At 35.1% G+C, this 26,613-nt stretch overlaps 1 long non-coding RNA gene across 1 annotated transcript in view; it reads left to right on the top strand.

Moving 5' to 3' along the window:
* LOC120354808 overlaps positions 1-15,645 on the top strand; it is a 22,185-nt gene extending 6,540 nt beyond the window's left edge. Inside the window, exons 2-3 of the long non-coding RNA XR_005573200.1 lie at positions 9,121-9,123; positions 15,605-15,645. This is a non-coding gene — a long non-coding RNA (uncharacterized LOC120354808). The remainder of the gene's footprint in view (positions 1-9,120; positions 9,124-15,604) is intronic.
* Positions 15,646-26,613: the final 10,968 nt, after the last annotated feature.

The following is a 26,613-nucleotide window of genomic DNA, read 5'->3' as shown; positions in this document are numbered from 1 at the left end:
GAGTTTTCCCTAGTGCAATCGATTTTTTATATTATAAACCTACTATGTTCTTAATTTCGTGAGAATCGTTAGAGCCGTTTTCTAGATCCGGTGATATACAAAAATATAAACAAAAGTTGCTCGGTTAATAGTATAGGATATGAAAAACTAGTAGTTCTGTGAACAGTAGACCTCACGCAGTATTCTCATCCACAAGTACCTGATTGAAACTATAGACCTTATGGAAATACAGCAATAGACTGGCTTCTCCACACATCTGTGTAATCACTTGTCAGCTGATTTATGATGAATAATTCTATAGTCTGATTTTTACTCTTATATTGGCGTATGAAGGAGGCTCCTTTTTCCTTTTATATTATCCTTGAAATGCAAAATTACCAAAAATCTTGTAGCCTATATACGTCGACGCGCAATTAAAAAAGAAACATACCTGTCAAATTTCATGAAAATCGATTACCGCGTTTCCCTGTAAATGCGCAACATATAAACATATAAACATTCAAACATTTAAACATTAAGAGAAATGCCAAACCGTCAACTTGAATCTTGGACCTCACTTCACTCGGTCAATAATTTCAAGTTTATCAGTCCAGTAGTTCAGACGTGATAGTGCGTGAAACATAATTTTCCTATCTCGTACGTGTTTAAGCCAGTTCTTTACTTTATTATATAGTTAACGACTGAAAGTTATAGGAATCTGTGGAACTGAATAGTGGTAAAACTATGACAGCGCCAAACTATGATACGTAAAACTATGTTAGCGTAAAACTATGATAGCGCCAAACTATGATATGTAATAGTATATTTCGCACCTAGGGCCGAAAATGAGACTTTTCCATCTCTAAATCGGTTTTCAAGTCCGAGGCCATAGGCCGAGGACTAGAAAAGTTTGAGAGCCAGAAAAACATTTTTGCCCGTGGTGCAAACGATATTTTTCGCCACACAGAAAAATATACAATATATATATATATATATATATATATATATATATTATATATATATATATATATATATATGAGAATAATTGTTCATTAAGCATTTCTGAGAGCAAAAGTGGAAGGTCATAGCTCTAGCAAATCTGAGTTAATCTGAATATCAGGAAATTGTCCAAGTATTTTTATTTTTTATTCTGATTTGTCTAAATAACCTAAAAGATTATGTTCAATTATGTGGGAGGTTGAGTTTATACTTTTTTATTCTTTCATATGACAAGAAGTATTTTTATTTTTTATTCTGATTTGTCTAAATAACCTAAAAGATTATGTTCAATTATGTGGGAGGTTGAGTTTATACTTTTTTATTCTTTCATATGACAATAAGATGATATTATTATAAATGTTTTAATATTATTATTGAATAATAAACACAAATAATGGAAAGTTTTTTGATCAGCTGTTTTAGCACACTTGAAATTTGGACAATCTGTATGTCAACGTCAACAATGGTTGTTGTCATCGACTTGGGAAATTTAGGTTAGAAGTTCTATCCTACTCTGAAAATTAAATTTGAATAGTTTATAATATATATCTTATCTGCATTTCATTCATTCAAATAAAATGATAGTATATTATTGCAGAATACTTTATTCAATTCTAGAAGCATAAACTGATTCCGTTTCATAAATTATTTATAAAAACGTTCAGCACCATGGATATTTCCCAAGTAGTTCCAAAATTATTCACCATGCTTCGTGATAAACGAAGTACTATGAGGTTTGAGATTAGATTCTATTATACTTTGAAAATTGAATTTGAATAGTTTATAATATCTCATTTGTATTTCATTCATCCAAATGAAATGATAGTATCTTATTGCAAAATACTTTATTCAATTCTAGAAGCATAAACTGATTCCGTTTCATAAACTATTTTGTAAATACGTTCACATCAAATCAGAATCAGCTGACTTCAATGTTATTTTTCGCCCCACTTGGATGTAATGAGCTGGTTTTCGTGCGTCATATGGAGGCCGAAAGTATTGTTTTCTGACCAGGCCGGTAAAATTTTTTGGCCATAGGGCTGTAAAATAGCCTTGAAGTCAGCTGATTCTGATTTGATGTGAACGTGTTTACAAAATAGTTTATGAAACGGAATCAGTATATACTTCCAGAATTGAATAAAGTATTTTTCAATAAGATACTATCATTTCATTTGGATGAATGAAATACAAATGAGATTTTAAAAACTATTCAAATTCAATTTTCAGAGTATAATAGAATCTAACCTCAAACCTCATAGTACTGCGTTTATCACGAAACTTGGTGGATAATTTTGGAACTAATTGGGCAATATGGTGCTGAACGTTTTCATAAATAGTTTATGAAACGTAATCAGTTTATGCTTCTAGAATTGAATAAAGTATTCTGCAATAATAAACTAGCATTTTATTTGGATGAATGAAATACTGATAAGATATATATTATTAACTATTCAAATTCGATTTTCAGAGTAGGATAGAACTTCTAACCTAAACTTCCGAAGTCGAAAACAAGCATTGTTGACGTTGACATTCAGATTGGCCAAATTTCAAGTATGCTAAAACAGCTGATCAAAAAACTTTTCATTATTCGTGTTTATTATTCAATAATAATTAAAACATTTATAATAATATCATCTTATTGTCATTTAAAAGAATAAAAAAGTATAAACTCAACCTCTTACATAATTGAACATAATATTTTAGGTTATTCAGACAAATCAGAATAAAAAATAAATATACTTGGACAATTACCTGATATTCAGATTACCTCAGATTTGCTAGAGCTATGACCTTCCACTTTTGCTTTGGGAAGTGCTTAATAAACAATTATTCTCATATATTGTTTATTTTTCTGTGTGGCGAAAAATAGCGTTCACACCACGTGTGTGTGTATGTGTGTGTGTGTGTGTGTGTGTGTGTGTGTGTGTGTGGTGTGTGTGTGTGTGTGTGTGTGTGTGTGTGTGTGTGTGTGTGTGGTGTGTGTGTGTGTGTGTGTGTGTGTGTGTGTGTGTGTGGTGTGTGTGTGTGTGGTGTGTGTGTGTTGTGTGGTGTGTGTGTGTGTGTGTGTGTGTGTGTGTGTGTGGTGTGTGTGTGTGTGTGGTTGTGTGTGTGTGTGTGTGTGTGTGTGTGTGTGTGTGTGTGTGTGTGTGTGTGTGTGTGTGTGGTGTGTGTGTGTGTGTGTGTGTGTGTGTGTGTGTGTGTGTTGTGTGTGTGTGTGTGGTGTGTGTGTGTGTGTGTGTGTGTGTGTGTGTGGTGTGTGTGGTGTGTGTGTGTGTGTGGTGTGTGTGTGTGTGTGTGTGTGTGTGTGTGGTGTGTGTGTGTGTGTGTGTGTGTGTGTGGTGTGTGTGTGTGTGTGTGTGTGGTGGTGTGTGTGTGTGTGTGTGTGTGGTGTGTGTGTGTGTGTGTGTGTGTGTGTGTGTGTGTGTGTGTGTTGTGTGTGTGTGTGTGTGTTGTGTGTGGTGTGTGTGTGTGTGTGGTGTGGTGTGTGTGTGTGTGGTGTGTGTGTGTGTGTGTGTGTGTGTGGTGTGTGTGTGTGTGTGTGTGTGTGTGTGTGTGTGTGTGTGTGTGGTGTGTGTGTGTGTGGTGTGTGTGTGTGTGTGGTGTGTGTGTGTGTGTGTGTGTGTGTGTGTGTGTGTGTGTGGTGTGTGTGTGGTGTGTGTGTGTGTGTGGTGTGTGTGTGTGTGGTGTGTGTGTGTGTGTGTGTGTGTGTGTGTGTGTGTGTGGTGTGTGTGTGGTGTGTGTGTGTGTGTGTGTATTTAAAACTTAAGGTCCTTATACCATGAGGATCTGACAATAAGAAATTCAAAAAAATTGAATTCAAAATGGCGGAAAAAATGGCGGATAATTACTAAAAAACCATGTTTTTCACGGTTTTCTCGAAAACGGCTCTAACGATTTTCTTCAAATTTATACCATGGATAGTTATTTATAAGCCCTATCAACTGACATGAGTCTCATTTCTGGGAAAATTGCAGGAGCTCCGAAATATTCTTGTGAAAAATGGCGGATAATCACTAAAAAACCATATTATTCACCGTTTTCGAGAAAACGGCTGTAACGATTTTCTTCAAATTTATACCATGGATAGCTATTTATAAGCCCTATCAACTGACATGAGTCTCATTTCTAAGAAAATTGCAGGAGCTCCGTAATATACTTGAGAAAAATGACGGATAATTACTAAAAAAAAACATGTTTTACACGATTTTCTCAAAATAGTTTGACCGATTTTTTTCAAATTCATACTCTGTATATTTATTTATCAGCTCTATTGACTGGCATGAGTCTCCTTTCTGGGAAACTAATGGGGGGTCCAACCCATCCTTGAGAAATGGACTTTGTAACCTCCTTCTCGTGCATGAGGTAGGTAGGTAGAGCAGTTCATAAAAAGAACACATAGTCGAGATATTTCAACTGTAGAACAGCTGTTTTGACGACTTTAAAAAAATGACGACTAAAATAAATCATCGAATTTCACAATTTACACAAAGGAAAAAGTACTCTGAAAACAATTATATATACACATATACAAAAGTCTGATCGTAGTTTCAAATATGAGCAAGGAAAGTTGTGTGAGTGTACCACACCAGATTTTTTATTTACAAAATACTAATGAAAGAAATATCTATATTGAATGAACTCATGTCTAGTACTCAAGTTTGTCTTTTTCTGGCCGTGCTACGAATGAATGTAGGTATATGTTTGACATTCAGTTTTTCTGTAATCTTGTCTATTAAAAAAGATTTTAATGTGATTTCTCATGGCAATAAAATTTGAATTTGAAAAAAGAATTATCAACAAACACCTAACCAAAGAAAATCCCTGTGCTCAGTTATAATCGGAATGAAGCTTCCCAATGATTCATTTTATTCATTTATACAGTACAATAAGTAAATTATCAAAATGATAGGGAGAGGAAAAATAAGGTAAACTTGTGCTATTCCTCTCTTAAATTTAGATAACACATAGTCCGAAATGGTGAGCACGTTTTCATATCAGGATAGTCTACGCTATGTCTGGATTTGACGTCATCGTTCAACAAAATACTAATCTTTCGAGATGTATATTGATTATATTCGATGTATTGATTTGTTCAATTACATTATTACAATCAACAATCAACAATCAATATAACTTATGTTTCTGTATGTATAAGCTTACTATCTATCTATGTATAACAGCGTTAATAATGCCATTCACCAATACTTTACAAGAATTTTTAGACAAATTAAGGGCACACGAAGTGGAAAAACATGCAAATATAATCAGCTTCAATCTAAACTAACTTTTGTGTGTTTGTCAAACCTTACACTTTCATATTTTTTTTCACAAAATATGTGAGTTATTTTCTTGCATTTGAATTTAAACTAAATAGGCCTACATATTCATCGATATCGAGATGTAGTCGACAGTCAAGCTGGGTTTTTCTTTGTGGATAAATTAATGCCTTCGTCGACCACGGCAGGGAGAGAATCTCAGATTGGGTAGGCTTCAATTTGTCTACATATCTAAAAGATTATGTTCAATTATGTTTAATGGGGCAGGTTAATCTTATACTTTTTCTACTTTTAAATGGCAATATGTAGATATTATAAGAAATGTTTAATCCTTTAATAATAAAGACAAAGAAGCTCCTAACCAAAGAAAATCTCTGTGCTCTGTTCTAATCAGAATGCATGAGACTCCATAATTATACAACTGATAGAAGGCGCAAACCGGACTGGCCAAGCATACAACAATGGAACAAACACATGGAAAGCTCGCGCTCTCGATAAACGAAGAACTAATTCGATCAGCTGATTGATAAGATTATTTTAAGCTTTTCAATGATTACAACATATGCTAGAATATCATGTGTCAATTATCTCAGTTCCATATGGCGTTCACCTTATCATGTTCATAACCTTACTTAATAGGATCCTTTTTCATCCTTTGAAACCCTTAGAGACAAAATATCTCAAAATCCGTTCTTAGTGCGCGTCTAGCATGTTTGAAGAATATTTGTGCAAATTTTTAAGTCAGTAGGCCAATTAGTTTGAGCTGTAGTGTGATTTTACATAAAAATTTTCGAAAAATGCCCTCTCCTGAACCCCCCTGTGCTTCTGATCGGAATTCTTCTGCATGGATCCAATATTTTTTCGTAGCTGAACAAAAAAGTTCCTCATGACTTTGCTGTGCAATGAGCGATTAAAAAGTACAATTTTTTTGGGGGCCCCAGCTCCCTCAGGGGGAGAAATTTCTGAAAATCCTTTCTTAGTGGATGTTTTTAGGCTACCATAAAAAATTGTGCAAAATTTCAAGTTTTTAGGCTGAGTAGTTTGGACTGTGGTGTGATTTCAGTCTGTCGGGGCTTAGCCTTTTATAGATATAAGAAGAAGAAGAAGATAATGAAAAGTTATTTGATCAGCTGTTTTGACACACTTGAAATTTGGACAATATGAATGTCAACAATGCTTGCCGTCGTCGACTGCGGAAATTTATGCATGGACGAAAATACACCTTTACTAGCTTGGAGCAGAGGCAGAGATGTAAAGTTTGAGGTTAACTTTGCTAAATAATTTTGTAGTTGGCACTGGACGTACACTTACACCGTTTTTGTCTTTGAAAGTTCAGAAGTTCTAAATCAGGACTGAAGTACTTTTTCCTTAAGTAAAAAATGGTCAAATGCAATAAAAAAACCTGAACAATTAATTATAATAATACCAAGAACAAATCTATACATCAATAATCAATATACATCTCGATAGATTAGTATTCGTTGAACGATGATGTCAAATCCAGACGTAGTGTGAACTACCCTGATATAAAAAACTGCTTACCGACCGAAATTGGTTAAGTCTCGAAGTTCTTCAATTCACAAAATTTTCAGTTCTCAAGTATTTTCACAAAGTAGATTTTCAAATTTAGATGCTTCAAAACTAAACATAGAAGAAATATTTCACATTGATATAACTAGAATAGGAAATATTCACATATTAAAAATATAATTTTGAAGGAATACCGAAAAACAAACTCAAACTAAAAGCACAGCTGATCTTATATCACAAAAAATATTTTAACATATTACAACATATGTTAGAAAATCATATGTCAATATTATCTCGTTTCCATATGGCGTTCACCTTACCATGTTCATGAGCTGACTTAATGGGATCCTTTCTCAACCTTTGAAACCCCTTAAGCTGCGTTTACACCAAATTTATTAACAAAATGTTTATTTTTCCGTCCTTATAGATTCTATTAGATTGAACGAAACTTGGCAAACACATATGTTTAACATGTGTATGGTAAGTTATGTTCAATCTAATATAATCTATAAGGACGGAAAAATAAACATTTTGTTAATAACTTTGGTGTAAACGCAGCTTAAGAGACAAAATATCTCAAAATCCGTTCTTAGTGCGCGTCTAGTGAAGAATATTTGTGCAAAATTTTAAGTCTGTTGGCCAAATAGTTTGGGCTGTAGTGTGATTTTACATTGAAATTTTCGAAAAATACATCTGCTGTGCAATGAGCTGTTGAAAATTACAACATTTTTGGGGGGCCCCAGCTCCCTCAGGGGGGAAAATTAAAAAAAAATCCTCTCTTAGTGGATGTCTTGAGGCTACCATAAAAAAGTTGTGCAAAAATTAAATTTTTTAGGCTCAGTAGTTTGGGCTATGGTGTGATTTCAGTATGTTGGGACTTTGGGAAGAGGATGAGGAGGAAAGAGGAGGAGGAGGAGGAGGAGGTAGGAAGAAGAGGAGGAGGAGAAGAAGATGAAGAGAAATAATAATAATAATAATAATAATAATAATAAGAAGAAGAAGAAGAAGGAGAAGAAGAGAAGAAGATAGATCGAATATTGATTTAGCGGTTAAAAATAAAAGCTGAAAGATGTCTTTATTGAGAAAACATAACAGCTGTTTTGAGTTTCATAGTAGCACTAATACTGCAATGCCTCATTGAGTTCAAACACACAGTTCTAATTCCCTACATAAAGTAGTGGATTATTCTTTTATGTAGCAGAGTTTAATCGTTGCATGCTCCATGGTCTTCTTACTTTTGAAGTCCTCCGTCTTTTCTCACTTACTTCAATTTAAATTGTGAGAAACCTTTTTAGCCGTGCAATCTGGGATCATCATCGCGTCGAACAAATTTTGCGATTATTCTCGGCGAGTGTTGATTTGCCCCCTTGGCCAAGGCGATGACTGCCATCTATTGCCTCACAACCTAGTTCGATTCCGACAGCTTTACATGTGGCCAGCACCACATCTCTAGTTTTCTCCTCACCCACGATAGGAATCCCGTGTATCTCGAGAGTATTCCATCTTCCATATTGCTCCATAGAGTCCACCCTATCATTAAACAGTTCTACATCCCTTCTTAGCACTCTGTTCTCGCTCTGTAGACTCAGTAAAATAGCCTGTTGAGCCAAAATTAACCCCTCCAGCCTGACTAAAGTCTCCGAATTCGATCCAAATTGTTCCAGACATGTTTCTAAGGATTTTTCTATCTTTATCATTCCCTGACTGATGTTATTTTCAAGATTCATGGTTGTCTTAAAATCGTTCATTGGTTCCACAGACTGAGCCCTATTGGTGGATGTTTAAACAGGAGTTGATTCTGCACTACTTTATTACGTTGACTGCGTAGATGTTTCAAACATTGATCACAAGACCACGAACTTTCTACAAGTAAATCTAATTCTGCTTCTGAAACGTTTCCCCCCATACATTGCCCATGGAACTTCTCCTTGAAAGTATAACATTCCAGCTTATCTTTAGCCTTCCGATTAACTGTCAGTTTACAAACGTTATGCACACTCTCATTTTCAATCTAATTAGAAAACTTGAGAATACTGAGTCAGTGGACTAATTCACAAATTTAAACCTCGGAAACGAAATAGAATATTCATATACTATCAACAGGCACGGCGAGACAACCAACCACAACTATTTCAGTGAAAGATAAGCAGAGCTTCGAGCGAAAAACTTCTGCTCCCGGCAAGCTCTAATCGACAACTGATCAATATTATAAAAGGTTTGTAGCCTGAACATCAAAGTGATGAAATTTGTATTTTTCAAGTAAAAAAAAATCATTTATTAACATTGATTCATCTTTCACTACCCCTGAACTCACTTTGAAAACTAAAATTGAAAGAGGGTTTTCTATGGGTTGATCAAGCGAGCAGAATCAAGGCTCGTACTTGTGAGGGTGGTCCAGTGATAGTAATTATGTCAGATGAGGACTTACTCTCTCTTTCTCAGGTTAATCACTAGATGAGGGTTTTGATTGACTGAAGTTACTTTGATGAGTATTGGTATTAGTGACGTAAAATATATAGCTACTTAGTGTGTAGCATCGAAGTACAAAATCGATTTTTTTCCAATGGTATCAATTGACATTCCTGATTTAATAGTGTGTAACAATTTTTTTCTTTTAATATTATCATTCTTATTATCACCTCCTGTTTCTATTTGCTAATTGTATTGTTTTAGCGGAATGATAATACATATAATGAAGAATTCTTGCACTTTTTGAATTGAATGAATTATTTTGAATGATTAGAGTTGAGAATGATTAGTGAATGAGATTCAATTTCGTGTTTTCAGTTTGATCGGCTGTTAGATAATACACCTCTTATCTGTTACTGGTTTGCTCATCGGCTATATAGTTAGAGTATAATCCATTATTTATCTTAACTATCGATAAGTGTTGACCGTTTTAGTTTATAATTTGATCTTATATTTATCATTGAGGCTGGTGAGAGTTTTTATGGGCGACATACTATTCATGATTTATTGGCAGGCTCCTATTATTTATTAATCTCATTGTACAATTCCATTGCTCACTCATAATTAATTAATTAATTATTTTTTCAAGCTCAAAATAGAAGAAAAAGAAGAAGGGTCACATTTGATTAATATTTAAATGAGGAGTGCGGAGTGGGTTTATCATGTACTCTAGCTCCTTTATATCTATTTCACTATTTATTTTCATGTTTTAAATTCTTCCTTTATCATAAATATTGTGAATTGCGGTATTGAACTCTCTCATGACTTTATCCAAATTAGCTCTCTTTTGAATTGATCTGTCTGGTTTTCCTCCATTCACTCTTCCTTCTATTGAAGGTTTATTTTGCCTTATATAATATATTTTAATTATAACTAATTCTTCGTTAGTTAAGAAGGCTCGTTGTGTATAGTTCCATCTTCATAGCGACAATGAATGAACTTAATATATACTATCAGAATGTACGTGGATTACGAACCAAATTATCTGATTTTAGTCTCAATCTGCTTAATAGTCGTTTCCATGTGAATGTATTAACTGAAACGTGTTTGCACGATGGAATTGGAGACATGGAATAGTTTGATGATCGGTATGCGATTTTCAGAGAGGATAGGCAGGCCGGTAGGGGAGGATGGGGAGTCTTGGTGGCGGTCCACAGGTCACTGCAGGCGGAATGTTGTCACCACATATCGTGACATCGATGTCGAGTGTCTATGGGTGAAAATTACTCACAATAAAAAATCGTCATACTTGAATGCTCTTTATTTTCCCCCATCCACTCAATGTACATAAAACGTATTTCGAGTTCATTGAACCCTATTCTAATATGATGGATGATTGTATGATTTTGGGCGATTTCAATATTCCTGAAATTAATGGCAATAATTATGATCTTGTAATGGGCTCAACGGTGGCACTGTGCTTGGCTCGTTTCATGAACTTTATGGATTTGAGCTCGTACAATTCTGTATTGAATTCTAATGGTCGTACTTTAGACTTGGTTTTAAGTACTTTTCCCCTCACAGTTCAACATATGGGTGTTTCTCTTGTTAATGAAGACAATCATCATCCAGCTTAATATATGCTTTCCCACGTTGTCATAGTCATCTGTTGAAAATATTGATGATTCGAAGGAATACTATGATTTCAAGAGGGGAGATTATTATGGATTATATTGTCATATTAGGGATGCAGTTTGGGATTCATTGTATTCTTGTGCTGACGTTGATGGGGCGGTTGATGCTCTTTATACCAACATTTTCAATGCTCTTGATGAGTGTATACCTAAACGGAAGAAATCAGGAGTGAAGAGTAAATATCCTTACTGGTTTACACCTGAGATCATTAATGACATGAAACAAAAGAATAAATGCTCCCGAAAAAGGAAATTTTCAAGGTATCATGATGAGTTATTCAAAAAATTGAGAGCTGAAATAAAGTTGAAAATTCAAAATGCCCATCGTGCACACTTAGATGAAGTAGAGTCTCAGGTGAAAGGCAATGTTAAATCATTTTGGAAATTCGTCAATAGGAAGCGCTGCAATAGTTTTTCAGAAAAGGCAATGAAGCTGAATGATGTGTGATATTTTGGTAGGGATATTCCCAGTGCATTTGCTGAGTACTTTGCTTCTGTATATGTCAATGACACTCCTTGTCCGAATATTGATACAGTGGATTGCAGTAATAATGGTGGCTGCTTTTTCAACTTGTCCTCGGTCTCCATTGAAGAGATTTCTGCAGCAATCAAGATACGCAACTTTGAATATGCGACAAAATTTTGATACGTTAATCATTTCCACAGTCTCGTATATTCAAAGTTGCGTATCTTGTAAAACACTTCGGTTGAAAAATCGAAAAAGTAGTCAAGGTTGTAGAGAATTTTCTCCTCTTTTCGCTCCCATTAATCGTTTTCCTGATTTCAATACCGTTCAAAAGCTACAGCTGATTGAAAAAATGATAATTTTCATTTTCTCATTTTTTCTGCGATTCCACTGTTATTCAAGAGTCTCTAAAATGAGTAAGATACATGATAGAAACTTGCGATTAGTCTCAAATGAAAGAGAAGTACATGTTTTATAAGCTACGTATAAGGGCCTCTCTAACTTCACGACGAAACCGACTCCCACCCAGAAAGGTGAAATAGGCTAAGTCAATTCTGTCCGCAACCGTATTGAACAGCCTGGGCAGCCGATTCATTGGAGCAAAAAAACCGTTTTCCTGATTTCAGTACCGTTCAAATGCTACAGCTAATTGAAAAAATGATAATTTTCATTTTCTAATTTTTTCTGCGATTTTACTGTTATTCAAGAGTCTCTAAAACGATACATGATAGAAACTCAAATGAAAGAGAATTACATGTTCTATAAGCTACGTTGCCTTGAACCCATCTTGATGATAAACAGTAATTATCATCGAAAAACTGTCGAGACTGTGAAAATGAGGAAAATATTGCAAATTTTTTTAATCAAACGTATCTTACCTCACGATTATATTATTACAGAATTCATTTACCTCACATGAAAGAGGAAATCATGTTCTTTAAATGAAGATCAAGTATCATTTTTTATCATTCCGGGTTACCGAGATACACAGTTTTGAATATAGAAATTGGCAAATTTTCTGTGTATTTAAATAGGGGCTAAAATACACTAGAAGTGGATTTTTTTTTTATTTTCTCATCAAATTTCAATTATGATACATGATTTTGAACCGCCTTGACGAGCTGAGAAGAATGAGCTGTAGCACGAGGAGATCTGATCAAAAGTTATAAGTGTTTGAAGTAGGAAATACTGAAATTAAATGTTTCTAACGGGTGATTCTCATAGAAAATAGCCCCCGTGAGATGATTTCAGCCGAAATATGTATTTTTTTGTTAGGAAGGCCTTGAAAAGGTATTATAATGAAAATTTTGTATTTTAGCTGTAGGACATGATTTTCTATTTTTGGGTATATCCCACCTCCCCCCACTACTAAATTCGAAAATTTCAATGGAATCCTGTTCATAATGAATTGTTCTTTCACGTGATGTGTTGTTTTTTATCTTTACTAGAAAAATATCCATGTTGTATAGGGTAGAAGTGGTAGGTTTGCATAATTTTAAAAACCCCTTAAAAATACCCCTTTTTTTGAAAATTTGTAGCTCCGGAACCAAAAATGGTAGAATCGTGCGCGAACACTCAATTTATTGGAAGTCTTATTCTCTTCAATTTTGTCTAGAATGATTTTTTTTGAGAAACTCAAGGTTCACGAGATAAAATGGGAAAATTGGAAAAAGTCCGAAATTTTGGGGGTTTTTGGGGGTGAAGCCGCCCTCTGGCGTGTCAGAAAATTCCAGATTCGAATTCAGCGCCCCGAAATACATACAGAACCGTCGAGAAAAATTCTTTCGGGGCTGTTTCCTGAAAAACGACCATTTGACTGGACTATATCCTTATTGTTATTCTAAACAATGGATCGCTCACTGGACTGCTCTCCCCTAAAATTGCTCATTGGAAACCGCTAATTGGATGTAACCACGAATTCTGGGCATAAAACACATAGAAATAACTCGACAATCAAAAGTCTATTATATTTACATCTACTCACGTATTTATTGGAAAGAAAAGTTTGATCTGTCAGATTTTTAATATTATTAAGGTATTAATTTATTTCATTTTTGTATGATTTGAATAACTTTGAACCGGTTTGAGATATCGATACCGTATGCGGTTTCCGCTATTCAGTTTGTCTGGAATTCTGTATCGAAATCATTTATCATATTATGACGACCTTCCCATTTTAAAAAAATCACGCTGGATTCGAAGTGGTGGATCCAAGATGGCGGACTAAAAATTAGTTTTTTTTTAATTTGAATATGATTTTCAATGAATCTTTTTGTCAAATTATCCTTGTGAATGAAAAATTAAGCTATTTCCATAATAATTTTCATCAACTCTGTATATACAGTAGGCCTACAGTGAGGTCCACGATATAATGGCAGTGGAGAAAGATAGAAAAATAGCTTTGTCGGTTGTCTGCCTCCTATAGAGGATAGCTGATACCGGTATATCTGATGTAATATCAACTATTTTTCTTGTTTAAAATAATCACTTATATTTTATTTGTCAAGAAAAAATATTTTACTATAATTGAATAATTATGTTTTAAATAATGAATAATGAGTAATTGTAATTACTTCTATACTAGAAAATCATTCAGGCCATTGTAGCCTACAAACTGATAAAACGCAATAGATCTAGATCCAGTCGGTAACCTGGAATTCACCCCTACTCACAGATGTATAGTCTTGTAGGGGTATTCTTGTAATAGTAATACTATCGAATTCGGTGTATAGTGCATTTTGAAGAATAAATTAATTTGAATTGAAAGTTGATATACAATATTTTGTTAATTAATTAATTGACCGAGCAAAATGAGGTCTAAGATACAAGTCGACGGTTTTGCATTTTTCTCTTTTAATGTTTATATTATGTTGCGCATTTACGGCGAAACGCGGTAATAGATTTTCATAAAATTTGACAGGTATGTTCCTTTTTTATTTTGCGCATCGACGTATATACAAAGTTTTTGGAAATTTTGCATTTCAAGGATAATACAAAAGGAAAAAGGAGCCTCCTTCATGCACGAATATTAGAGTAAAAATCAGACTATAGAATTATTCATCATAAACCAGCTGTAGAGTGGATTATAAATTGCATGCAGTGACGCATGCATGTATATATGTATTTCTAAATATTCAAAAACGATCTGGCAACGTTGCAGAGCTAGGATAGTGCTATCTGCTTTGCTGAATAGACAAGGATAGCAACATCGATGCTAATCAAATACTGTCATTTTAACGCGGACCTCACTATAAAGTAAGCGACACCATAGTCAAAAAAAGGAATGATTACTATTTTTCTCGATGATGATGCAGACTGAGTCAATACGGCGGCTGACATCTCTGTACAAAAACTGAGAGCTCAGTACTCTCTGTTGGCTGAATACTGAACTAAAGCGCTAGTAGCTCAGAGATTCACAGCTAGAGCGCTCTATTATACCTTTTTCTCTACAAAGACCTGGATTACATCACAAAGTAGAAGGAATTTCATTCTCTGAGATTACATTAGGCTACCAGGATGGGTCGCGAATGGGACACCAGAGAGCCGCCAGTGGTATATCATACCACTACCGGACACCAGGATTGGACACCGGTCTGGTACGACAGACACTAGCTGGCTGACATGGAGCTCAGGACACTAGGCCAGGTCACTGAGGAAAGGACACACATTATTCCTTTTTTTTGTGGCCAGGTCCACCATAGAAGGTAGTGTCCCACTGGTTGCCTAATAATTGTGAAACAAAGTTTAGAAATATTTATTTTATGGCGGAGACGGCCCTTAAGAGACAGAGTGGTTTAGTTCGTTTGTTCGTGCGTGTCAGGTTATAATAATTGGTCAATAGCTTGGTATGAACAAACAAAAAATAGTGAATGATTAATCCAGGATTACACGAAAATAGCTAGTGTCATTCAACAGAATCAAATCACAAATTTCACATGCTAATTTCTTTCAATGTATAAATATTAAGTTGAGAAAATTTGATTAGAACTCATAAAATAGCTGGTCAAAGTAGATATTATAAATATCATAATATGAATAAAGCCTACCCTAATGTTGGATTAAAAATTGTCTACTTGAAAAAATTCATATTATAAGTAAAATATATAAAACATTTCTTGGCAAGGAAAGTAGTGCGAGTGTATCACACCAGATTTTTCTTATTGAAGATTTATTTTCATAGCACCAGACTTGTACTTGCAGCTTGAATTCTCAAAATATTTTGTTGTGAACAAACTATCTGGGAACAACAGAAAAAATCTGGTGTGGTACACTCACACAACTTTCCTTGCTCAGTGAACTGTAAGCCTCATTCTTGAACGAGAATAATTTAGGGGAATAACGTAATGACGATTGGCGGGAACATATTTGAAACTACGATCAGACTACTGTATATGTGTGTATATAATTTTGTTTTCAGAGTACTTTTTCCTTTGTGTAAATTGTGAAATTCGATGACTTTTTAAAGTCGTCAAAACAGCTGTTCTACAGATGAAATATCTCGACTATCTGTTACCTACCTACCTCATGCACGAGAAGGAGTTTACAAAGTCCATTTCTCAAGGATGAGGTGGACCCCATTAGTTTCCCAGGAAAAAGACTCATGCCAAATGATAGAGCTGATAAATAAGTATAGAGGGTATGAATTTGAAATAAATCGGTCAAGTCATTTTTGAGAAAATCGTGAAAAACATAGTTTTTTAGTAGCTATACGCCATTTTTCTCAAGAATATTACGGAGCTCCTGCAATTTTCCCAGAAATAAGACTCATGTCAGTTGATAGGGCTTATGAATAGCTATCTATGGTATGAATTTGAAGAAAATCTTTAGAGCCGTTTTCGAGAAAACCGTGAAAAACATGGTTTTTTAGTAATTATCCGCCATTTTTCTCAAGAATATTACGGAGCTCCTGCAATTTTCCCAGAAATAAGACTCATGTCAGTTGATAGGACTTATGAATAGCTATCTATGGTATAAATTTGAAGAAAATCTTTAGAGCCATTTTTCGAGAAAACCGTGAAAACATGGTTTTTTAGTAATTATCCGCCATTTTTCTCAAGAATATTACGGAGCTCCTGCAATTTTCCCAGAAATGAGTCTCATATCAGTTGATAGGGCTTATAAATAGCTATCCATGGTATAGATTTCAAGAAAATTGTTAGAGCCGTTTTTGAGAAAATCATGAAAAACATGGTTTTTTAGTAATTATCCGCCATTTTTTCCGCGATCTTGAATTGAATTTCATTGAATTCCATCATCCGAAGTCAATCGGTTAAATAGAAATGGAGTTATCGTGTTCACAGACATACACACATACAAACATACACACATACACACACACACACACACACACCACACACACACACACACACACACACCACACACACACACACCACACACACACACACAACACACACACACACAACACACACACACACACACACACACACACACACACACACACACACACACACACACACACACACACACACACACACACACACACACACACAGACCAACACCCAAAAATCATGTTTTTGGACTCAGGGGACCTTGAAACGTATAGAAAACTTGAAATTGGGGTACCTTAATTTTTTTTGGAAAGCTATACTTTCCTTACCTATGGTAGTAGGGCAAGAAAAGTTAAAAAACCCACCAATGGATAAAAGGTCTGACTAATCACTGAGTTTAAGATTATTTCAAGACTAAGATTAATCATATTCTGATAATGTAGAACATCTGAAAGAATTCATTATTGCGATAATTCCAGTTAAAATATAAATATATCCTAGATTCCAGATTTGTGTGTGACACACATTTGATTATATTTATATTAAGTACGGTATATGATATTTTATAGGTCGACACAGTTTGACTATTAGGATATTTTTGCGTTAGAGAGTACCTATCTCTTTTCCACAAAATTGATGAATTTATTTCATCTGGAAAAAATGGAAATTTAAGTATTTTCAAACTCAAATTTTAATCATAGGAGTTTTGTGTTAGTCCCTAGCATTAAAAACGGGAAGAATACAAACTGAAATTTCGCATATCAGAGATCCTCCCGATCAGCTGATTCTCGTACATTTAAGATATCGCAGAATCGCACATATGGATTATACTCCAAGTAATTCACGTACATTTCGCTGGCCCCCCCACCTAGCCAAATGGCGATTTGAGCATTACACATAGTTTGTGCACGAATGTGTACGACCACTCTGCGTTTGTGCACGCAAACTGAACAAATTATTTAAAAATTCGATTAGGGGGGCTGGGGAAACGATAGCCCCCCCCCCACTTAGTGTAATTGCGATTTGAGCATTACACATCGTTTGTGCATCGTTTGTGCACGTACATGTAACGTTTGTGCACACTTTTTAAGCAAGGAAATGGGTCATCACAGGAGTAAGGTATAGTAGAGTTGGCAAGGGGGGGCTGAGGAAGTGCTATCCCCCAACCCGTCAAAACACTCCAATTTTCGGCTCAATCGTTTGTGCATGAATGTGCACATACATGTAACGTTTGTGCACACTTCTTAAGAAAGGAAATGGATCGTTGCAGGAGTGAGGTATATAACAACTGCCAATGGGTCATCACAGGAGTGAGGTATAGTAGAGTGGGGAAGTGGGGCTGGGGAAATGCTATTCCCCAAACCGTCAAAACACTCCAGTTATTGGCTCAATCGTTTGTTCTTCTTTTGTGCACGAATGTGGCTGGATCCGTCACTAAAATTATCATCCAATGTCATACTTCCATTATATTATATTGTACTATGTATGTCTAGAAATATATAAGGAATGAGAAAATAGCACTACAATAGCAATCATAATAGTTAATAATCAATCATGAGGTATTTTCTTATAGACAGTGAGTTTTTGATATGTTTACCTCCTCACTTCCCGAAAAAGAACTGTGAGTTAAAATAATTTCTATTAAAATTTTTTCCTCTTTAACCCTTCCTTGACTCTAACCAATATTGGTTACTGATATTTTTTGCTTCAGATATTGAAATCCCATAAATATCGATGGAAAACTATCACTATTTTTTAAGAATCGATTTTCTGATTCTCATCCAAAATGCTTAGACATTAATTTTAATCTGTTTATCAACAAAATGAACAGATTTGGTAATCTGTTGATTGAATGCAAAATAAAAAAACTGACCCAACTTTTATGTAAGAGAGATGCATACAGAATGGGTGAAAAGTCCGAGAACGGCTCAATATCTCATTTACAAAGGTAATTAGATGGTAAATGTGATTGGGGATCCTACTCAAATCTAAAATACTACTTTTTTATTACTTTAAAAATCTGGTCCACCTTATTGAATGCAAATGCAACTTCATTTTTTTAAATAGGAAGGCTGTCATGCGATACTTGATTTCAATACATAATTTCAAGACAAAATGAATGACCAAAACCGCACATCGATATCTTAAACCGTAAAGAAGATATTCACATTTTTAATCAATACCATGGAAAACTGAAATGAAATCATATAAGAATGGTATTGATTACTTTACTTTACTTTCGCTGGCTCTACAGTCCGGTGTGGACCTTGGCCTCCCTCACGATTTGCCTCCATGCTTCTCTGTCTCCTGCCTTTCTCCTCCACGACCGCACTCCCATGATATGCAAGTCCTCTTCCACATCCCGTAGCCACCTCTTCCTTGGTCTTCCACACTTTCTAATCTCCATCATTTGTGCGTTCATCAAGTTGTTGGGTAACCTGTCTATTCACATTCTTGTCACGTGACCAAGCCACCTTATTCTTTGCGCTTTGATGAACCGCACAATATCTTCTTCATTCAGGAACATGTTCACCTCTGCGTTACTCCTTGCTCGCCAACCTTCCGCTATTCTCATGGTCCCAAAACTCTTCTTATAATCTTCCTTTCGAAGATGCGCAGCGCATTTATTTCTTTAACATTTAATGTCCATGCCTCTGCGCCGTAAGTCACTACTGGTCTAATAAGAGTTTTGTATATTTTCAATTTCGTTCCTCAAGAAAGGATATTGGACTTCATTAGTCTTAAGTTGGCGAAATACGCTCTATTTCCAGCTAAGATTCTGCTATGAATATCCTCTTGTATCCTATTCTCATTATTGATTATAGTGCCTAGATATTTAAATTCCCTCATACCATATAGTTGTTGACCAAGACTTGTAATGTCAGTTATCTGTCTGCGTCTATCTTCTGCCGTCATTTTGAGGTATTTAGATTTTTCTGTGTTAATATCCAGGCCTATTTTCTTTCCTTCTTCTTTTAATACTCCCAACATATCCAGTAGGTTTTGTTTTGACCGTGAAATGAGTACAAAATCATCTGCGTAGGCACATACTTGGTCCGATTTAAATGTAATGTTGCCATTTATCTTTAGAGCTTGGGGAACCATATTCAACGCCAGATTAAATAACACTGCTGACAAGGCATCTCCTTGTCTCACACCGCTTGTTACAGCAAAGGGTCTACTACATCTGTTCTCTATCTTGACACAGGAATGAGCACCATCCATTGTAATAAGAATTAACTTTATCAGTTTGTGTGGTATTCCGACTTTCATGAGAATTTTTGGCAGTATATTTCTATTGATAGAATCAAAGGCTTGCCGGAAGTCTACAAACATGCAATGTAGATCAACATTATATTCGTAGCACTTTTCCATCATTTGTGTCATTACAAAAATTTGATCCATGGTTCCTCTGTTACTACGAAATCCACACTGCGCTTCACACATTACCTCCTCATAATATACTGATATCCTTTTCAATACCACAGTGGAAAAAATTTTGTAGGCAATATTGAGCAGCGTGATTCCCGATAATTATCACACGTTAATTTGTCACCTTTTTTAAAAACTGGGCAAATCACTCCCATCTTTCATTCTTCAGGCATTTCTTCTTCTCCCAAATCCAGCAAATCAGCTCATGCAATCTTCTGTGTAAGCTTTGTCCTCAGCATTTAAATACCTCTGCAGGTAAGCAATCACTTCCAGGAGCTTTTAGGTTCTTCATCTTATTTATTGCCTCTTGTATTTCTAGGAAACTAGGTTGTTCTATCAATGGTTAAACTGTTGAAATGATTTCAACTTCGTCATTGCCTTTATTGTTTTCTTCGTCTCCTTTGTTCATGTTTTCATGGAAGTATTCAGCCCATCTCTCAAGGATTTTCTCTTGTTCTCCTATGATGTTTCTGCCTTCCCTATCTTTGCATAGGTTTAATTTAAAGCCTTTCCTTATTACAGACACCCTACCATAGAATTTTCGCGCCTCATTTTGCCTGCTCAATTCCTCGATTTTTTCAATGTATTGTTTTTGGTATTGCCTTTTCTTCTTCCTGCATGTCTTACTTGCACACTTTCTCAGTTCACTATACCTTTCTCTTCTCTGCCGCGTGTCTCTGTTCCTCATACACTCTCTGGCTTCATTTTTCATTCTAATAGCTTCTCTACATTCATCATCGAACCATTCACTATTTCTTCTCGCTTCTTTTTTCCTAGTTTTTCCTCCGTGACTCCTATCATTACGTTCTTTATTTTATTCCAGGCTTCATCAATATTTCTATTTTGCACAATATTATCAAGTTCTTCAGCTAATCCCGCTTGCAAAGCTTCTTTGAAGTCTGCCTCAACTTCTTCATTCTTAAGCTTTTCAACGTTCCACATAATTCTTTTTCCACTTCTAGCATTTTGTACTGTAGCTAATCTTTCTCTAATTATTGCCCTGACTACGAAGTGATCAGAGTCACAATTTGGTCCTCTTAATGACCTTACATCCATGACAGAGGAAGCATGTCTCCTCGATATTATTATGTGGTGAATCTGATTTGCATTTCGGGTGCCAGGTATTGTCCAAGTCCCTTTGTGTATGTCCTTATGCGGAAAGTGGTATTGATTAGTAATTTGAATACTGTATCTTCAAAATGGTGGATCGAAGATGGCAGACCAGATTTTCAAAGTCATAGTAAAGTAGTATGTTTAATTTGAGAAGGATTCCCAGTCACACCCACCTTGGAATCACATTTTTTATGAGATACTAAGCCGTTCTCATACTTTCTTCTCTCCTTTATGCTTTGATTAATAACGTGAATATCTTCGAAACTATTTGAGATATCGATATGTGGTTTTTTGGCATTCACTTTTTCTCGATCCCCAATTACACCCACAGTCAAATTACCTTTGTTTATGATATAAATTAAGCCGTTCTCGGACTTTTCACCCACTCTGTATATGAACAGAAATGGTATTTTGAATTGTGGAAAAATATGCCTTTGTGAGGCAGTGACAGCGTTGGTCACATAATATAATCCTATTATATTAATTTAATGCTTTATAAGCTTATAATCAGCATGGATTTTTCCCATCGATTCATGAAAAGTTATAAGAGCAAAAATGTAAAAAATTAGTGGCAAACGTGTTTTTTCAAAAATTTCACACCTCCAAGAACGGATATCAAGAAAACTAGAAAACCTTAGCACAGGGGGTAGGGATGGGGAATTTTGATATGTCTACCTCCTTACTACCCTCAACAGAGGTGCGGGGTCAAAAATTGTCTTCCCAACTTTTCCCTCTTTCCTTGACTGGACTAATATGTTTATCAATAATAAAAATAACGAGCGAAGCTCCCTGTGCCCCGATATTAAGGCTGTGCAAAGGATAAAAATGAACTTTCTACTGGTGATATTTTTCAAAGTTTTTCGATTTGTATACTATCAAGCTATCAAAATGAAATAGTTTTCTCAGGAAAACTTTTTTTTCCGATCAAGTAATTTGTGATATGAGCGCCTAAACTTTAAATCTTTGGGACAGAACATTTCAAGTTCGGTAAGAGATAAATCCATGAGATTTAGAGGATAGATTCTTCATGGTATTGTTGATCTGGTGAAACAATTTCAGTGAACATGTCATTTCATTTATTCATAGACAATTAATACAATGCAGGCAAATACAACAGGCGTTCGCCCAAAACTGCTTTAAACCTTAATTTGGAATACACAGTCTAGAGGTTATGTAAATGATAACTTAATTCACACACTATTTTGATTCAAAAAATGTATGTACTACAATAATTTTGAATTCATCAGATTAATTAATTTTAAAATCCATTACAAATCCAAACAAAAATCTTTCTTCACAATCACAAAAAATTTCATTTAAATCCACAAATTATAAATAATAATATTAAATAATATTTCTATATTCAAAGCTATATATCTCGGTAACCCGTTATTATAAAAATTATCACTTGATCATGAAATGAACAATAGTATCTTCTCTTCCATTTACTGTGAATGATTCATGAAAAAATATGTTCGTAATTTGAGATTTGATTGTTAAAAAAAATCCGGAAATTGAAGATATTTTCCTCATATTCACGGTTTTGGCAGTTCTATGATAGGAAAAAGTTATTCAAGATGAATTCTAGGCAACTGAGCTCGTAGAGGATAATATTATATACAATTTGGAATCAATCCTGAGTTTCTATGATGTATTGGACTGGAAGATGTATTAGACTGAAGCATTTTACAAGATATGCAGCTTTGAATATCGAAATTGACCATTTTTTGTGTGTGGGAATATGGGCTTAAGCACACTCAACAATAAAATTTCCATTTATATCATTCCAAATTATATCATTGTGCAAAATATCACTGTGAGGACAATATAGATGGTGATAATAGTAGTTGAAGGTTAAAATTTGGTGTTTTTTTCACAATACAAGGGGCATTGTTGTCAGGTGTACCTGAGAATCTGTATGAGATAGAGCGCTCTATCTAGTCTCAGGTTGTAGAGCACAAAATTACGCCCAGAGGGATTTTGAATTTCACATCTAGAATGTAACAATCGGGATATATTATTGATCAAATACTAAATATCATCAAAATTGTTTTTTTTTTTAAATTCCACTCATTTTTGAAAAATCATAACTCAGTACTCATTGGGGATAGGGAGTACCGAATGATCTCATTTCATAATCTTAAAAAAAAGGCCAGAGCAAATTTTTCCAAATAGTATATTCAAGCTACACTAACAACATTACCATAGTATGGCCATGAGAGTTTTATAAATAAATTTTGTAATGTAGCTTGAAGGGCATTGTAAGTAAAATTGCTTGCCTTTACTTATTAAATCATATTTTACTTATTCCTTTATGTCATTCAAGTTGTTTTTATATTCCATATATAGTTTTGGAACTTGAAATAGTAAGATAATACTATTTATCTTAATACTATTTATTGGTAGATAATAGCGAGTAAGAATGAAAGGTAGGAAACGTAATCTGTAAGCTGAATCTCCAAAAAATTACCAATCAAATTTTGAAATATGTCGTGATATTGTAGTTGGGGATATGAATAGGTAGTTAGTTTTATTAGTTTACAGCCGAGAAGTCTGACGAAATTATTATAAAACACAACATGAATATAAACTGTGGAAGAGCCAACTGTTCTAGCCATAGTACTACTTTATGAATTACGCAAACATAAGTAATTCAAAAAGAAAAGACATGATAGCTGAAGACTTGTTTTATCGATTTCCATCACATTTTCCTGAAATACTCCTTACCTGGGGGCGGCAAGGGACCTGGTTACCTACAACCCTTCCCCCCCGCTGATAGCGTAATTGTTGAGCCCGAAATTTGAAAGTAGTATCACATGATAGCTGAAGACTTGTTTCATTGATTTCCATCACATTTTCCTGGAATACTCCGTCCCTGGGGGCGGCAAGGGTCCTGGTTTAATACAATCTTCAGTAATAGGGTAATATGGAAATAGGGCAAGGAAAGTAAAAATCAACACTAGAATATGAATTTCAAGCACCAATGTATTAGTGACTGGACTGTAGTTCCTAGCGCCAAAGTATTTGATCAAAATAACTAGCTCCACGTATAAGTAGATTGGATTCAGTTCAGTATTGATGACTGCACAAAATGCGAAAGTACTTGCACATATTGGAGTATTTTGTCTTGTAAAATTGGAGTGTTCTGACTGTTTGGGGGACAGCATTTCCCCTGCCCCCCTTGACCACTCTACTATACCTTACTCCTGTGATGACCCATTTCCTTGCTTAAAAAGTGTGCACAAACGTTACATGTACGTGCACATTCGTGCACAAACGATGTGTAATGCTCAAATCGCAATTACACTAAGTGGGGGGGCTATCGTTTCCCCAGCCCCCCTAATCGATATTTTTAAATAATTTGTTCAGTTTGCGTGCACAAACGCAGAGTGGTCGTGCATATTCGTGCACAAACGATGCACAAACGATGTGTAATGCTCAAATCGCCATTGGGCTAGGTGGGGGGGGGGGGTCAGTGAAATGTACGTAAGTCATTCGTAAGTGTCATTCGTAAGTGTGATGTCTCAAATGTGCGAGTATTTCAATTTTTCGTTATCTGTGTTTATTATACAGAGTGAGTCATATGTATGGAAACCCTTCAATAAGTTGGAGACTGTTGTAGATATAAGACTGTAACTTTCAGGATAAATTATTGGTCGAATACTCTACCTTTTACGTACAACTGGATTTCAACCCCTCATTAGGGAGTGACTTAGGGGTTGTAATTCGAATATTTTAAATGTAAACACCCATTGTGTAGTGCATTTTTCAAAAACAAGAAAGATGGCATCGATAAAAATGTTCTATGATACTTGTATCCAAAATGGCGGCTGATTGAAGTTTTGATTTTTAAAGAAATGAGGGGTTGTAACTCAAATATTTAGAATGTGTGATTACATCAACCTATTGTGTGATACATCATTTTAAAGGCATTTTCAAAACTAGAAAGATGACATCAGTTGAAATGTTCTATGCAGGGGTGCCCATCCCCCCAATGGTCCATGTCGCAAAACTCCCCCTCCCAAAAATTCTCAAAATTTGGGATCCATTTAGGTACTTAAAAACTGTATATTGAAAAATCCCCCCCCCATTTTCCCTACTTTTATCCAAAAATCCCCCCCCAAAATTCAGCCTCATGTCGCAACTTGCAACATCAAAACATGTTGTGGGCACCCCTGGTTCTATGATACTTTTATCCAAAATCGCGGCTGATTAAACTTTGTCAATTATTTCTTTAAAAACTAAATCTTCAATCAGCCGTCATTTTTGATGAAAGTATCATGGAACATTCTTATTGATGTCATATTTCTCGTTTTGAAAATACCTTTGAAATGATGTATCACACAATGGGTGTGTAATAGTGTGATATTGAGAGGGTAGTATTGTCGTTTTTTTTGTGTATCTTATATTATTTTTCAGGTTTTTGAACTGGAATGAACTTTGATTTTTACTGTATGTTGAAACCTGCGTTTTAGTCTGAGAATTGACTCTGTCTTGTTTGAATTTGCTAACTTGTTGCTTAGTTGTCTAAATTAAAGCAATTTTCGTGCATTTTTCAAATGCAGTTTCAATTTCTTGTCGAAAAAAGCTACTGTATTTGGGAATTGTACGACCTTTTTGCAGCTTTGGCTTTTCCACTGGAAGTTATGCTCAACGCTCGTGGAGGGGGAATAATTTTCAGTGAAAAGGCCTCAGTTCGAATTGAGACGTAACTGGGAAAACATGTAACGGTGTGCGAGCCTCGGTCCTCTGATTGGGCCCATTTCTTATTCAGAGGGACAAATTGTTAAGTTTCAGGTTATCAGTAATTTTTTATCTAGTTGAATAGGAAACCAAATTTTATAGAGTTAGTAGGAGTAGAAACAGGAAATTATTTGTGCGTGTGAGTTCAAATATAGTGAGTTTTATTAAAGCGTATGTGAGTGTTTCTGAAGAGTCCAAGTTTGAATATTGTTAAAATGGTGAGTGCCGAACTTTTATTGTTTTTCTTATTAAGCTCAAAATTTAATTTCATAGAATGACCGAGGCCCGAATTTAAATGCAGCAAGTTAGCAGGTTCCCAAAATGTATAGATTAGAAATTGAGTATGTCTTCTTGACCTGAATCGATTGCTGAATAACTTTGTTCTGTTTGAAAATTTGACATGTTACCTGACTTTTATTAATTCGTTCTATATATTTAGAGTTCAATAAACCTGCAGTTGAATCTTATTAGTATTTTTCATTGAAGTTCCTGACTCGTAGTTGCTAGTTGCTGAAATAGGTGACAATTGGTTAATTATGATAATCTATGCTTTTGAATGAACGAATCCACTAAAAGCTCCCAACCAATCAAGGATTCAAATAGAGATTTGATAGCATAATTTTGGTAAATATTATAGAAGAGAAGAAACAACCCCCCTCCGTTTACATTGGTGGCCAGCGGTG

This window comes from Nilaparvata lugens, chromosome X, assembly GCF_014356525.2.
Source record: "Nilaparvata lugens isolate BPH chromosome X, ASM1435652v1, whole genome shotgun sequence".
In the NCBI taxonomy this organism is placed as follows: Eukaryota; Metazoa; Arthropoda; class Insecta; order Hemiptera; family Delphacidae; genus Nilaparvata; species Nilaparvata lugens.
Note: the sequence above shows the minus strand (reverse complement) of the source record. Positions and strands in the feature narration are given on the sequence as shown.